Source organism: Danio rerio, chromosome 4, assembly GCF_052040795.2.
Source record: "Danio rerio strain M-AB ecotype USA chromosome 4, GRCz13ab, whole genome shotgun sequence".
Lineage (NCBI taxonomy): Eukaryota > Metazoa > Chordata > Actinopteri > Cypriniformes > Danionidae > Danio > Danio rerio.
In genome coordinates, this window is record NC_141024.2 from 4,295,262 (window position 1) to 4,312,193 (window position 16,932).

The window sequence follows — 16,932 nt, forward strand, 5'->3', positions numbered from 1 at the left end:
CCGAAGAAACCCAGGAAATACCTGAACAATACCAGTCTATGGTAAATCTTTAAAGCATAGGTTAAGCATAAGATATAACTGCTGTAATAAACACTTGACCAAGACAACATAAGGTTTATTCGAATTCTTTTTATAGTTTTCCCGTATAATAATGTGTGCAATGATGCAATGCTTTTGTCACTGCTTAGAATGCCAATATATAAATAAGTATGTGTGCTTTAAATCAAAGCAAATCACTTTTATAGTCATATCATCAGCAGCATGTGTGCTATGATCAGTGAAAAGCTTAGGTGCTGGCTCCTGACAGTACAAAATATAGTGCAAATACAACGACAGTACAAAATACAGACTTAAAGGGCGCCTATGGTGAAAAATCTACTTTGCAAGCTGTTTGGACAGACGTGTGTACAGTAGGTATAGTGTATAGACCGTCATATTGGGGTGATATAAACACACCCAGTCCTTTTTTTTTCTATCTCACAACATAAAAGCAGTAGACCAATTGGAGGTGCTGCACATCTTGTATCTTCACACCATAGACAACAAAGATAGCGGGGCCATTCTTCATTAATGGAAAGCTCAAGGCCACTGGATGTTTGGAATTGCTACCTGATGATGTGTTTCTCTCTTTATGCACTGAAGCACGTTCCCTGAGCTTCTCCAGCAAGTTGGTGCACCTAGATGCACCTCATTCCTAGATGAACAGTTTCCTGAAAAGTGGATTGGTTGTCATGGGCCAGTTGAATGGCGGCCCCCAAGGTCTCCCGATCTCTTAGACTTTTATTTTTGGGGTCATCTGTAGGCAATTGTCTATGGTGTGAAGATGTAAAATGTGCAGCACCTGAAACTATGGATACCTGTGCTGGCATTTCTCCTGCAATGCTGCAATCAGTGTGTGAAGAGTAGGAGAAGAGGGCTGCATTGACAATCCAGCACAAAGGGCAGCACACCGAACACATTTTAAATGGTCAGAAACTTGTAAAAAGCTCATGAAAGAATAAAGTTACGGTAAAACCAAGCACATCATTGTTTTACTTGTGAAATTCCCAATAAGTTTGATGTGTGAAATGACCCTCTTCCTATAGAAAAAAAAAAACAAAAGATGGATCCAACATCACCGACTTCCAAATGGCCACTTTGGTCACTACCCATCTTGAAAAGTTTGCCCCCTCACATACACTAATGTGCCTCAAACAGGAGGTTAATATCACCAACCATTCCCATTTTATTAAGGTGCATCCATATTAATGGCCCACCCTGTATAGTCCATCCTAACAAATGCAGAGCTCAATCGTGAAGTCATGCGACTATTTGTCATCCATAGGCCTAAACTCCAGTCTTCACAGATATAGCATGACTTGAGAATGCAGCATGTATCTATTTTCAACATGAACCTGAGGGGGGAAAAAACGTATCGAGAAAAAATTGAGATGTTCTCCGCTAATAGGCTGAGAAAGGCCACTAAGTCAAAGCTTGATTCAATTGACAGTCTTGCGCCGTGCATATTCATATTGATTGCTCTGTTTGTGGAGTGGAGTGCAGTAAAAGCATTGTTTTTGCGTGAAGCCTAAACGTCTATGAACTGAAGGTTGAGCTTGTTTTCCTGTCCGCCGTCTTCACTTCGTTTAGTTTCATTTTTTAAAACATGTAATACATTTTTTATCGATTTTTTTCTCCCTATGTACACGCTCATTTCTGAAAGCTGTAAACACGGAAACAAACACAAATCACGTTCGCTCAATATCCTTATCCAGCACCTTGTTTCTCCTTTCGTCTGAGGGCACAAAACAGACAGATGCGGAGCTGCTGAGGTAAATTATCCTTTGAACATGAAGGTCTTGATTGAAAGGAAGGGAAGGCTCTGAAAAAAGGCTCCCTCCGGGAATAGGTCTTATAATTGACAAGAGGCCGTGAAAAAAAAGGGGGTTTTGTTATCTGGAAAATATCGAGCAGGGCAATCCTCTGCCTTATTAAGGAACGGTTTGACATTAAGATGGAGTGCTGGGAATGAATCTGCGTGGGACTGGAGAAAACCCTTTGATTTGTCCGATCCACTGAAGTTAAATTTGTTACCGCTGAAGCCAGTCGAAATGAGATCACGCGTGAGTAGATGAACCGAGGAAGAGTGATGGAGCGCTAGCGACTCAATTAGCTTATCGATCTGCTGGCCAGCAGCTAAAATAAGGCATGTTGCTTAACAGTTTTCTTTCTTCTTAGTGATCAGCATTCAAAACAATCGCCTAATTAAATTCTGCCATGAAGACGTTGAGAGAAAAAATAACCGGTGCAAAGCCCAAAATGCATTGCAATATTGCAGTAAAGTAGCATTTGTTCTCACTCTGAAGTGCAGGCGTATGATTCATCTTTAGCATTGGTGCTTTGTTAAATGCACACGCACAATGAGTCTTCATTGCATGTGGCATTTTGCTTGCCCTTTACAGGCACTTATGATCCATTCGCAGTGCTTTAGCCTGACAACAAATGAGAGGGCATCTAATTGCTCTAATCTGCCTCTTTACGGGCACATTTTTGATGACTTCATTGAGCTGCGATGGATCCAGCGTGACCTCGTTGTCTTATTTTAGTTGTGCGCTTTTGTATGTGATTAATCACACACGCATGACTGGGTTAATAACACCTTGCAAAAGCCGCAGAAAAAAAAAAAACAGCCATGTTTGGCTCTTTATTCATGGTGATGTGTCATTTCAGACATGGAAGTATTCTAACAGCATCTGCCAGTTAACTGACTCTCCATTAAAGAACTTAATTTAGCCACAATTTTAAAATTGAGCCATCATGTGCTATAGTCATATTGTATTTCATCCACTCTTTTTTGGACCACAGCATGCAAAATTCCTGTACTTTTTTTATTTATTTATTTATTTATTTTAATTTTATTTAAAATAAATTTAAATAAAATTCACTTTATTTACCAGAGATGTGTTGTGGCTGGAAGAGCATGATTATGAATGATGATCATGAGCATGAATGAATGAATTTATTTTGATGGTCACCTTGAGTATTAGTAGTCCCTCTGCTTAATACCTGTTGATACTACAAAGAGATGATCCCAAGGTTTCCACAATCCCGGACTAGGCCGTATCCTGAGCAGCTGCTGTGGTGGTCATGAAGGAGTAGTGAGCATGCATCTGATTCCGTGAGACCCCAGGGACAGATGAGTCTTCGCTGACGTCCAGCGTTCTCCAACCTCCGGCGCCTAGACTGCAGCTTTGCACAAGACGTTTGGCCGTAGGAGAAATGGTCGTGCCCAACTGAGCCTGGTTTCTCTCAAGGTTTTTCATCCTTCACTTTCGCCAATTGGTGAAGTTTTTCTTTTCGCCACTGTTGCCACTGGCTTGCATGGTTTGGGATCTGTAGATTTGCACATTGATGGATTTGCTCTTCAGTGTTTGGACTCTCAGCAGTGAATATTAAACCACACTGAACTAAACTTAAACTCTGAAAACTGAACTACACTTTTAATTCACTATAATCTTCAATGTGAAGCTGCTTTGACCCAATCTACATTGTAAAAGCGCTAAAGAAATGAAGATGAATTGAATTGAATGCTCCTTTAACTGACATTTAACTGACTATAAGAAACTGCAAGTACATGTCAACTTACAGTAATCCTAACCAAAACCTAACAGTCTACTTTTAATCTAATGAGAATTAGTTGGCATGTAGATGCATTTTGTAGTGGGTTCGAGTCAGGTGACTGACTGGGCCATTCTACAGCTTGATTTCTTTCTCTGAAAGCCTTTGAAAGTTTTCTTGGCTGTTTTAGATCATTGTCTTGCTGGAATGCCCACCCTGGTTTCATCTTCATCCTCCTGATAGCAGCTAGTTTACACTGACGAAGTGCAGAGAGTTGCTGAAGAACTACTGAGAGATTTCAGCTGCTGTCAGGGCTTTCACTGCCTTTCTACACCTCCATTTCTTCATTTGTTCAATACTTTTTCCCTGCATCATTTCATTTGATTACACAGAACTTGTTTTTTAAACCAATTAGTTTTGTTTCCTTTGCATATGTGGATTTCTTTAGTTGTTACCAACAACCGGGGAAAATTTCAAGTCAACAGCAACAGAAATATGTTTTCTAAGAAAAATGGTGTCATGTTGAATACTTGTTTTCTACATTGTATATAAAAAAAACGTCCTTTTGTCCGCATACACTGGGGTATATGATGGTATTTAGGAAAATTATGTATTACTAGTTTTATTGATGCATATTAGTGAGGGAGATGCAGTATCAAATATAAAGAATCAGTAAGATATCAATTGTTCTTATCTATCAGCAAACAAAGTAATGTATTACTTAACAAAAATCCTGTGCCACAGTTCATTCTGACTTAAAACAAGCACACAAAATGTGAAAAACCAGGATATACTGTAAATACAGAACAAAATACAAACCATGTAGGGCCCTCTCTGAGGTAAACATGCAGTACTTGTTGTGTTTGCTCAAAAACAAAAGCAAGATATCGTGTTCATCTGTCATTCTGACTGTTATCTGACAAGCCGAGTTTCAGTCCGGAGATGTTTAACTCAGTGAAGGAAATACACTGATAGTTTTTTAGTGGGGGGTTTAGGCATTGTGTTTCATGTTTTATTAATCTAAATCGAAAGGGTGTACTTTTGGTGCTTTTTTGTGGGTGAGTCAAAGTGAACTGCGATGCTAATTGAGTCTCTTGAACATGCAGTTCTGTATAGGAGATAAGCAGAGAGGGTCAGGATTTTCATTTAGTAATACATTAAAATTTCATATGCATACCCCTGAACACTTGGGATATGCGTTCAAAATGTCTAATGCTAGGAAAGTTTATTAAAATGTTTTTTCTTTCACTTTAGAAAAGGAAAAAGGGCATAAGTCATAGGAACAACAACACCAGGGTGATTAAGTTTAGTTTCATAAACTAATTTCAAGAGGATCACATGCTTATGATTGACCACAGCTGGTCATGCATCACCAATCACTAACCAACCAATCAGACGCATTCAAATACATATAAATAGTCTGCCTTCCTCACCCTTGTCATCCTTGGTTTTTTCGGTGAAACCCCCTTCCACCCCGACTCCTTCCTAGTCCAATAGCAAGGCAGCTCTCGCGACTTACCTGAGCTCAGACTCCCCTCTCACCCTCCTGTCTAAACGGAGCCCCGGGCTTATAGATCTTCAGAGCTCAGGGCTCTCTCCCAGGGAAGCATGCCAAATATGCTGTTATTTAATCAAGCATCAGCTAAGTGTAAACTTTTGAAACACACTTTTGGGCTAATTGCTCTTATGCACATTGATATATGGTATTATGAAGGCATGGTATGGTATTCTGTAGCACATTTCTCTGGATTTTAATGTTAAAAATAAATGTTCTTGAGAGTCTCGATTTGACTGATGCAATCTATTTAAAAATGCTGTAAGATGGCATGAAATCTTTAGGTCCCACTTTATATTAAGTGGCCTTAACTACTATGTACTGGCTTCACTGACAATGTACTCGGTGTGTTCATAATGTATTGTACAATACTACTGGTGGTATACGAGTAAGGTTAGGGTCAGTTTTGGTGGTATGGGTAGGATTAAGGGTGGGTAAAGGTGTACGGGATGGTCAACGGCGTAATTATAAATGCAGTTACAGTAATTAGCTACAGCTATAACTGTCAGGTCTTGATCACCTGTTTTTTTTCTGTTCCGTGTTTTTCACTTGTAATTTTGGCATGTGTTGTGTTCTGATCGCTTTCTCTGCATGCTTACTTTGACACGTCTCCACCCATCTTCCCAATTCCTGCCTGTTTTTCAATTAAGCCACAATTTCACTCACCTGTTCTCCTTGTTTTGCTGTAATTTCCCCTCTATTTAGTTTTCTCTCCTTTTTGTTGTGCTTTGTCAGATCGTTGTCGCATGTATGCCTGTTGTCAACATCCTCTTAGTTTCGCTAGCCCAGTCCAGTTGGTCCCTGTTGTGTTGTGCTGTTTTCCGGTCAACCGCTCAGTTATTCCTTTTATTTTTGCTGCCTTTTCACCCCTCTCTGTCATCTCCAGACCCTGTTCCTGTTTTGTTTCATCCCCAAGGTTTGGTCGATTGTCTCCGATCTCTGCGATCGGTAGTCCCGTCCCTCACCTGTCCCAGTACACTTGCTTTCCGTCTTAGCTCTGCCGCCCCCTGGATCCAGAAAATCGTCATATTGCCCCCTGTCGAGTGAGCAAAAAACTACACCCTGAGATACATTTCTCCCCTCTGCTGAGTGGTTTCTGTTGACTAATTTTGGAACTCTTTTTCTTCTGATTGATCTCAGTTTTGTTTTATTTTATTTTATTTTGTTTTGTTTTGTTTTGTTTTGTTTTGTTTTGTTTTGTTTTGTTTTGTTTTGTTTTGTTTTTATTTTATTTTATTTTATTTTATTTTATTTTATTTTATTTATTTATTTATTTATTTATTTATTTATTTATTTATTTATTTATTTATTTATATTGAGCCCCCATAAGCAACCCTTTAACTCGTTTTTGTCCTCTTCTGAGCAGTTTTTGTTAAGATTTTAATTTTTATTTCTCCCTGTGCTTGAAGCTCTTTGGGGTATTTTTGTTGCTATTAATTTTTGAGAGACCTGCACTTGTGTCCATTTTGCTCCCTAACAATAACTACATGCAGGTATTTAATCAATCATAATATGGAAAAAAAAACATTTATTTAAACGATAAGTACATTGCAACTAGTGATTCATTTCACTGTAAGTACATATCAGTTAAGGCCACCTTTTATAAAGTGGGATCAATCTGATCTTGAACATCTAATCTGATTTCACTAAATTAGGTTGGTCACACTGAAAACGTATTAACATTAGCATTTCCCTCCATTACTATGTGGTTTATTTGGTATTATTTAAACCCACTTGACTTACGCCATCAGTACTTGTCCTCGTTCACTGCACACTTGTCCTCTGTCTGCTTAAAACCGCAAACATTAACACCCACAATGCCCTCCAATTCTCTGTTTCATCCATCAAGTATGTTTTAATATCTGTTTTTTTTTTTTTTTCAAAATACAACGTTCCTATCCATCTTATTAACAGAATATGTGGCTTCATATTTTCATCTTGTAATTCTTTCTGTTTATCATGCTAGTTCTGGACTGGCATTCCCTCAATACAACCAATGGTGATAAATTATTGTTGGGTTTCCTTCTAGAAGAGCTAATTCATCTATGTGGTCAGGGCTTGATGTGTTATGATGCAGTTGTTTAAGACACAACATCAATTCAGTCTCTAATGCGCTCAAACACCTCCGCACGGCCCTTCCAGTGAATGCACAATACCCGCAAGAACAACAAGCAGGCCACACAGCAAACAAAAGCTGTCCTCCTCCATTTAAAACCCTCTTTAGTCTATTGTGCTTTCTTCCCGGCTGCTTTTTTTTTTTTGCAGCAGAGAGCTGAAAGATTCTCTATGCACAATGGCAGACTTTTGAATATAACTCTGCAAAAGAGTGTTGAAGCCTAAAAGTCAGAAGCTACTGAACATCCAAAACAACATGAGCATACATAAAGAAAACCACATAATCTTAAGCATTCTGTCCTTTTTATGGTTGCGTCTTGTGAATTACGATGTTGTTTTTGGTTGTTAATTTTATTAAGTCGTTTATTAGTTAATAATATTAGTAATCTGCTTATTTATTGAGAAGTAAGGATAACTTGCGTTCAATGTTTGGACATTGCTGAAGGCAAAAGTTTAATGCACATTCTGAAGCAGGTCTACACCAAATGTTTTTCTGTTTGGCTAGAAACGTTGAACGTTTATTATTATTTTGTTTTCATCACAAAATTATTATCTTATTTCTAACTGTTCTGGCTTAACACTTCAGTTTAGTATCAGTGCCACTGTTAAAGTTCAGTTTAGTTCAGTTCAGTGTAATACTAATGTGAAATCATCTTCGCATATTGCATCCATTGATTATTAAACCAGACATTGCAGACATCTTAAGTCTCCCGGAAGTTGCGAGAGTATCCCTGAAATGCATAGACACTCCCGGATGCCCGCAAATGAATGATAATCTCCCAGAAAGCGCGCGTATCCTACCCGGTCCTTAAATATGTTGTACACCACTCTCCATCCCTACTTGCTCTTCAGGTACGTCTCGTGCAACTCACCCCCACCGTTCTTCAGGTATGTCACGCGCAACTCACCCCCACCGCTCTTCAAGTATGTCTCGCGTGCACACGCCCCCTTCACAGATACGTTCAAGCACCCACTAATCTGCTACCTCCCGCAAATCAACTCTGTATCCCCCGGAAATGACTTTTTTACCAACTTGGGATGTCTGCAATTGTAATTTTTAAGTCCAAACCTATTGTCCATACTTAAACAAATTGATGGATTTATGACTTATATTTAGTGACAGAAGCTACTGAACATCCAAAACTATGTGCAAACATACAGTATGAAGAAAACAACGTATTCTTGAGCATTCTGTCATTTTTATAGTTGCGTTTTGTGAATTAAGATGTTGTTTTTGGTTTTTAATTTTATTAATGCATAATTTTACAATAATAATATAAAGTCATTTATTAGTTTAATTTATTTTTTTATGTATTTAAATGTTAATAGTCAGCCTATTTATTGATAAATAAAGATAACTTATGTTCAATGTTTGGAGATTGCTGAAGGCAAAAAAAAGTTTAATGCACATTCTTAATTAAACAAATTATAATTATTTCAAATAAATTGAAATCTAAGGAAGCAAATGAAACAAATAACGGCAAGAAGCGGTGAAAGTAAAACTACTAATATGTTCACCTGCAGGCTTTTGCATGATAATATGCCAAAATGATATGTATGTTTATGCGGGAGCAAGACAGAATCTTGCAAACAGGAATGAGACTGAAAATATCTGTCCAGCGGTGGTCTCGAATTTTAATATGCTTGACCTGTGTTGCTTCCATATTTCAGGTTACCACTTGAATATGTTTGGAAGTGGACTGAGATCCTTTCAGGAGTGCCTGTATTCTCAGTATTTTAATTTATTTACATATTTTTAGGTGTTTTTTAGGATAGCAGCATTCTGTAGCATTATGTAATGTGTATTTATATAGCGCATTTATTGTGTATGGCCGTACACCCAAAGCGCTTCACAATCATGAGGGGGGTCTTTCCACACCACCACCAGTGTGCAGCATCCACTTGGATGATGCGACGGCAGCCACAGGACAACGGCGCCAGTGCGCTCACCACACACCAGCTATTGGTGGAGTGGAGAGACAGTGATAGAGCCAATTCGGTGGAAGGGGATGATTGGGAGGCCATGATCGTATGGGCCGATAGAGGGACTTTGGCCAGGACACTGGGGTTACACCCCTGCTCTTTCACAAGAAGTGACATGGGATTTTTAATGACCACAGAGAGTCAGGACCTCGGTTTAACGTCTCATCCGAAAGACGGCGCCCACTGACAGTGTAGTGTCCCCTTCACTTTTACTGGGGCATTAGGACTCACATAGACCACAGGTTGAGCGCCACCTTCTGGCCTCTCTAACACCACTTCCAACAGCAACCTAGTGTTCCCTAGTGGTCTCCCATCCAGGTACTGACCAGGCTCAGCCCTGCTTAGCTTCATTGAGTCACCGGTCTTGGGCTGCAGGGTGACATGGCATTGCAAAAAATCGATTTCAAACATTTGTATAATAGTGTAACAGTCTGACGCAATGGAACCCAAAAAAAACTCTACTATTTCATTACAAAATGCACAAAGAAATGCTTGGAAAAAGTACTGGGTTGGTTATTTCCCAACAAAGAGGAGATGTTAGCATTACCAATCGAAATACCGTTTTGTTCTGGTTGTGTTCGTGTTTATTTTTCTCTCTACAGTTTCTCAGGATGTAGTCTACGAAATGCAATGCTAGCGGCGGATGTATCTAACAGTTGTTGTTTTTTTCCCTCCATCGCCACTCCACTTTCTCATCTTATTGAGGCCAGGAGGCTGGCGATGTTCCTCATATTTCTAGCTGACACGGGGAGTTGAGTGCATCCCCAAAGAGAGTCTGAGATGACTTGTTTAGAAATTGTCTTATACTTCAGCGCTTTTCCTCCAGTTGTCTAGCTCACAAATCCATCCATGATATCTCCCCCCGTTTCTCTCAGCTCGGTAAATATTTGAACAGAAAGTTTGCACTTCCAGAGCAATTTGGAGAATCCCCATGTGCCCTCGTGCATGAAATGATTTGATGTTCTCAGAGGAAGCGCCGCATACTGTCACAATGGCTGACAGGTTTGATTTCCGAACGGCGATATGGTTTATGCTGAATAAGAAGAGACGTTGACCAGGTTTATGAAAGCTGAGATCCCCAATGCATCTTTTCTGATTTTCCTTTTTTTTTCTTTCCTACAGTTGGTGCGTCATCATGTGTCAGTCTTTGAGTGGCAGGCCATTCATCATCGTCTTACATCTTTTTCTGCCACCCACCTGAAATGCAACACCGTGGTATTGCAGGTATGTTGGTTTATGAATGCACCTGCACAAATACACTTCATTAAACTTGCACACATGGACATCACCTATATAGTATAGAACTGCAGGTTAACTCTGTCTATATGCACTACCTAACACAAGTCTTGTTGCATATTTAAGTTTTAGGAACAACATATTATAAATTGACTTCTTGTTGATCATTTGGTATCAGAAGTGGCTTAAATGAAAGGCGAAGGCCTCTAGATTACATATGTTTGACCAAAATAAAGTATGATCATGCCTTGATTTTTAATTATTTAATAAGGACAGTAAGGTCTGAGTTTGCTTAGACTAAAGTCTTCACACTTAACAGAAATAATGCCCAGTATAGAATATAAAGTCATGCTGCAGTGGAAACAGAATGAATATTGTGCATGACTCCATCATGAGCTTGGAGGACTGCATCCATACATCTCTGACATGACTCAAATCACTTATTAAAGTCATCTGGAATGGCAAAGAAAGCATTTTTCCAGGACTCCCAGAGCTCATCAAGATTCTTTGGATTCATCTTCAATGCCTCCTCCATCTTACCCCAGACATGCTTAATAATGTTCATGTCTGGGGCCTGGGCTGACCAATCCTGTAGCCCCTTCTTTGCTTTCAGGAGCTTTGATGTGGAGGCTGAAGTGTGAGAAGGAGCGCTATCCTGCTGGAGAATTTGCCCTCTCCTGTATTTAGTAATGAGCACAAATGTCATGATACCTCAGGCTGTTGATGTTGCCATCCACTCTGCAGATCTCTCGCACACCTCCATACTGAATGTAACCCCAAACCTAGATTTTTCCTTCACCAACCTTGGCTGATTTCTGTGAAAATCTTGGGTCCATGTGGGCTCCAGTAAATGTTCTACAGTATTTGTGATGATTGGGATGCAGCTCAACAGATGATTCATCTGAAAAATCCACCTTCTGCCAATGTGATCAACTGTAAGTCAAGTTATTATTTGTTGCTTTTACAATAGGGATCGACGACAAGATTTTTGTCAGGTCGTGTATATAATAATTTAAGCTGTTAAAAGCTATTAGTCTAGTTAATTAAAGTTATTACATTTACATTTAGTCATTTAGCAGACGCTTTTATCCAAAGCCACTTACAAATGAGGACAAGGAAGCAATTTGCACAACTATAAGAGCAACAATGAATAAGCACTATAGGCAAGTTTCAGGTATGTAAAGTGTAAGAAGCAAAACATTAGTAATTTATTTATTTATTTATTGTAATATACTTAGTGGTAGTAACTAATAAAGTTATGGTAACTAATAACCTTGACGTTTCCCTATTTTAGTTTAACAATAGTTATTGTTAAAAAAGCGCTCTGCAAATAAACTTGAATTGCATTGAATTGGATATTTCCTGATATCATAAAACACGCATGAATGGGATTTATAATAGATACCTTTGCAACTTAGACTTTGGATTGAACGGTTTCACAGTGTTTACTTTTGGCATTGATATTTCCACCTTGAACAATCCTATTACTTTTGCACAGCAAGATGGATTTGTTTTTCATATCGGGTCTTTTATTTCAGCTCACTTTGGCATTGGCTTTCATTGCAAAACATGCAAGCAATGTAGCTGAAAAGTTTTGCATAGATGTTAGGTTTATTAATTTTTGTAGTTTGCATGATGTTATTTTTGCAAAACATTAGCACTTTAAATTCCACTTTCTGGAGTTCATATTACATTCATCGAAATAATGTTTGTTTTGTAATTCGGTGTCAAAATTACATAAAAACTTTTCTATTTTGGATTTGCAAATGGTGTCAGGTACTGAAAATGCCTCTTAGAAGGCAGCATAATTAAACTGCCTGCCTCCTGGAACAAGATTTGCATCAGAAATGCATATTATGGCTAAAAATGTTTTCTAGGTCATCTTTTGACTCGAGAAACAAAGTGTACTTCCTTTTAGTCAGACTTTATTTTTATTTGCACTGTTTTGGTTAAAGTGTTTACATGTTGTCATTATGTGCATATACTTTAATATAAAAAATTTAATATGAGAATATAATGAATAATATAAGAAAATGTATTATATATACAAGGTTCATACAGTACAGTTCTGGAAAAACTGGAAGAGTCATGGAATTTTGACAAGGGATTTTCCAGGCCTGGAAACCCAAAATTTTCTGGAAAAGTCATGGAAATTTGTTTAACAAATATCTTTGTACTTGAATATATTTGAGATGATAATATTGGGTAAATTTTAAATTAAATTGCATGGTTTGTCTATTCACGTAGCGCTCTCTGTGTGGGGTAAAAAAAACAACTTGCAGTTTCAGCTTCATCTTTCTTTCACTCACAATCATCATAACTCAAGCTACATTCTGAGTTTGGTGTCCAGAAGCAATCTCTAACTACAGGAGTAAGATACTGTGGTTGCTTAAAGCTCATTTGCACAGTTTTTATGAAAACACAAGCCAATGTTTCTCACAATTTAGTATGATTTGCTAATCACCCAATGATGGTTGTGTTCAGGGGCATGGTTGGGTGCCACGACTCCTTTTTAAAATCTTACATTTTTGTACTACTGAACTTGTAGGAATTAGCCACTAAACTGACAAAACCTAAAATAGTTACGTTTCCTCTTGAGATCGATTGTTACATATTTTTGGATATGATGTGATTAATTTGAACGTGCATTTTTTCTTTACGTCGACATTACATGAAACATTAGATCATGAATATTTACCAGAAAGTTTTGCAAAAGTAGTGAAAAAGTTCTGGAATTTTACTAGTAAAAATGTGAACCCTGAATATTATCTAAAAACAAGAGCGACTTTAAGATTTATTGCCAGTATCTTTGTTAAAAAGTTTATGCATAAATAACTTTTAAATTCTATAAAAAAAAACAAGTCAAGCCAACATTACTGAAATATTTTCACACAGACACCAAGATACTTCCTAAAAACTTTTTTTACCGATATAAAATAAACCATAACTACATAAAATGGCCAACATGATCTCATGGTAATTTGTAACTTTGATTTAGTGGATATTTCATATAAAAACATTTCCAAATTTAGTACAATTTCGCCCAATTATGGTTGAATTTAGGGGCGAGGTTGGATGCTGCGCCTCTTTTTTAAAATCATGCATTCTTATACGACTGAACTCTATTCACTATACTGACAAAACGTAAAACAGTTCTGTTTCCTCTGGAGATCAGGCTGGATTGTCACATATTTTTGCATATGCTGAAATAAATTCGAACGTGCATTTTTATCTTATTTACCATGTGTATGTAGACATAATGTAAAATATAAGATCTTGAATATTTTCATTGGTGGTGCAGTGGGTAGCCCTGTCGCCTTACAGCAAGAAGGTAAAGAAATGGCATCGCATATGATAATGGAAAAGATCACATACATTGTCAAAGAGAAACAAAATGTGTTTAAAGATATCTGGAGACCTTTTAATAACATCCTAGAGTACAATTTAAATGTTGGCAGTCTATAAACAACAGGCTTAGGAATATGGGGAGTATCACAGTCTAAACATAGACTCAGGAAACACTCTTTACCCGATTTAAACATATCCCTTTTTCTTTTTTGTTCTCATTTAATTATTTTTTTTTTTTTTTATAAGGGTCGATGGGAGGGAGAATAGGGGGTAAAATGTTTGCTGTGTCTTCATGATTGTTATTCTGTAATTGTATAACTTGTTGTGATATGCAAATTGAAAAAGCTAATACATATATTGTACAACAAGAAGGTCGCTGGTTCAAGCCTCGACTGGGTCAGTTGGAATTTCTGTGTGGAGTTTGCATGTTCTCCCTTCTGTGGCAAACCCCTGATTAATAATGGGACTCAGCCGAAAAGAAAATGAATGAATATTTACCTGAAAGTTTCAGAAAAGTAATGGAAAAGTTCTAACTAAGTTCTAAAAGTTCCAATTCTAACTGGAAAAGTAATGGAAGTTCTAACTTCCATTAGAAAAAGTTCTAATGGAAAAGTTCTAACGGTTAACTTTTACTACTGTTTTTAGTAGTAAAAATGTGTATGAACCCTGTATATTGTCCAAAAACAACATCGACTTTAACATTTATTGCCAGTAACTTTGTTAGGAAGTTTATGAGCAAATAACTTTCGTCCTATAATAAAAAGCAATGACCCTCCCAAAGTCATAATCATAAAAAATAGCCTTTCCAAAAAATAAAAACTGTGTTATTAACAAACAGTCAAAAATGTGCTGATGAGACATTCAGACCGCAGAACCATTTGTCAAAATTAGGAATATGACATGGTTCGAGAACATTAGTAACCAGACCGCATAATTCAATCAAGGAGATATTGAATTACGAGGAGCGATACACAGAAATGCAAGCGTGAATATTAATAAAGGCAAACTCTGCTGCATTGATATCGTCTCAAAGTGCCTAATAAAAGTCCTGAATCAGCTCGGCGTTCCCAAGTCTTCACCATCTGTCCTCTCTGTAGCCCTCCTCTCATTTTCTGTCTCTTTCCCTGCGGAGCGTCAGATATCGAGGCAGACTGCAACACTATCCACCTGAAGCACTGCTGAGACAGCAGCCACCTCCACCAAGCGCTCCAGCACCTGCGGGAGGGAGATTCACTGACGCCTCCATCAATATCTGCACAGAAGCAGAGCACAGGAAACTCTCTCAGCAGAGAGGAAGCCACCTGTGATCATTAGCCTTTTTCATGTGTTAATAGTTTAGCATAATGCGGAGAAACGGTGGATGTACAGTTCAAGTCAAAACTATTAGCCCTCCTGTGAATCTTTTTCAAATATTTCCCAAATGATGTTTACCCGAGTGAGGAGTTTTTCACAGTATTTCCTATAATATTTTTTTCTTCTGGAGAAAGTCTGATTTGTTTTATTTTGGCTAGAATAAAAGCAGTTTTTAATTTTTTTGAAACCATTTTAGGGTCAATATTATTAGCCCCCTTAAGCAATATTTGTTTTTCTCTTAAATGTCTATGGAACAAGCCACTGTTATACAATGACTTGCCTCATGTCACTTTAAGCTGAATTCTAGTAAGTTAAAAATATCTAGTAATAGATATCTAGTAGTCATGAAGGCAAATATAAAATAAATCAGTTATTAGAAATTAGTTATAAAAGTTATTATTTTTAGAAATGTTTTAAACGGAAATTGTAGAAATATATATAATAATTTAGGAGGGCAAATAATGCTGACTTCAACTGTAAATCTATAGTCTGCAGTAAAAATAAGCACGACCCGAAGGTGTACTGAATTAATGCATGAGATGTAGTAGGCATGTGGAATGTAGTATGCATGCATGAAGACTAAACCTATGTAGGTTGGCTTCTGTGCTGGAAACCAAACAGTTGTCAGCTCAAACCTAAAAGCTATGCACCGTATTGTGCCGTTCGGTAATTACATTGGTGCTCTCTGTTAAATTATTTTATGTCTCCAGAATGAAGATGAATTATGCTTAGAATCAGAATCAGCTTTATTCGTCGTGTGTGCGCAAACACAATATGAATTTATTTTGTGGTTTTTAGGAACTTGCATAACACAAGAAGACAGAAGGACATTTATAAAAGTGGAAAATAAAGTAAACACTACAAATTATGAAGTTATATATTAGGCATGGGATGGTAACCGTTTTCAAGGTGTACCGCAGTTTGGAAAAGTCAAGGTTTTAAAACTGCCAAAATTTATTGTAATACCGTTCCTAAGGTTTGTGTAAGATTTTTTTATTTACTTTTTTTTTTTTGGTTTGTTTTTTTAGGACAACCTTATGTCTAGCAGAAAGCTAATAACTAATAAAGACAGCAGAAGTCAATAATTCATTTTCATTATCTAGCCTGACCTGTTTACTGCTCCAAAATAGTTTAAATCTTTCAAAAAAATAAAATATGTTGTTTTCAAAGGGGGAAAAGATTTAGTTTTTTAACCAGACATTTAAAAAGAGTATATTTTAGAGCAGTGATCTCAGTACCGGGAAACCATAATATTTTTATCCAAGGTTATCATACCGTCAGAGAACCGGCCCAGGTCTAATACATATACATCTTGATGGTTTATGTGCAATATGTTCATTTTTTTAACCGTACAAATAAGAAATAGAAATATTAGAAATATTTATGTAAAAGTATTTGCAATTAAAGTTACAAAAGCATAAGCATTAAGGGTCCTGTAAGTTTATGAACATAAGAATACAGGTTGCAACTGAGGTGCTGAGTAGGGCTGGGTACTGAGACAAATTTCCACAATTTGATATTGTTTACAAATTCAGAAGCTTGGATAAATTTAGATACAGACGATCAGCTACTGTACAGTGCATGTTTGCTTTTTTCAATGACAAAAAAACTTGACTAATGCATTTTATAAATGGTAGATTTGCAAGATTTATTATTCGGTTTCTCACCGTGTTTCTCACAATTGAGTAGGTCTCATGGCAATGGACACATTTTCTTCAGAAATCAGCAAAAACAATTTTTTTTGC

The 16,932-nt window shown here is 37.3% G+C and overlaps 1 protein-coding gene across 7 annotated transcripts in view; it reads left to right on the plus strand.

Annotated features, from left to right (window-relative positions):
* Window positions 1-16,932, plus strand: part of LOC147844603 (uncharacterized) — a 240,158-nt gene that overhangs the window by 106,620 nt on the left and 116,606 nt on the right. For all 7 annotated transcript variants that reach the window (XM_088649935.1, XM_088649938.1, XM_088649936.1 and 4 more), the window contains one exon: window positions 10,373-10,474. The gene's annotated coding sequence lies outside the window, so the exon portion shown is untranslated. The remainder of the gene's footprint in view (window positions 1-10,372; window positions 10,475-16,932) is intronic.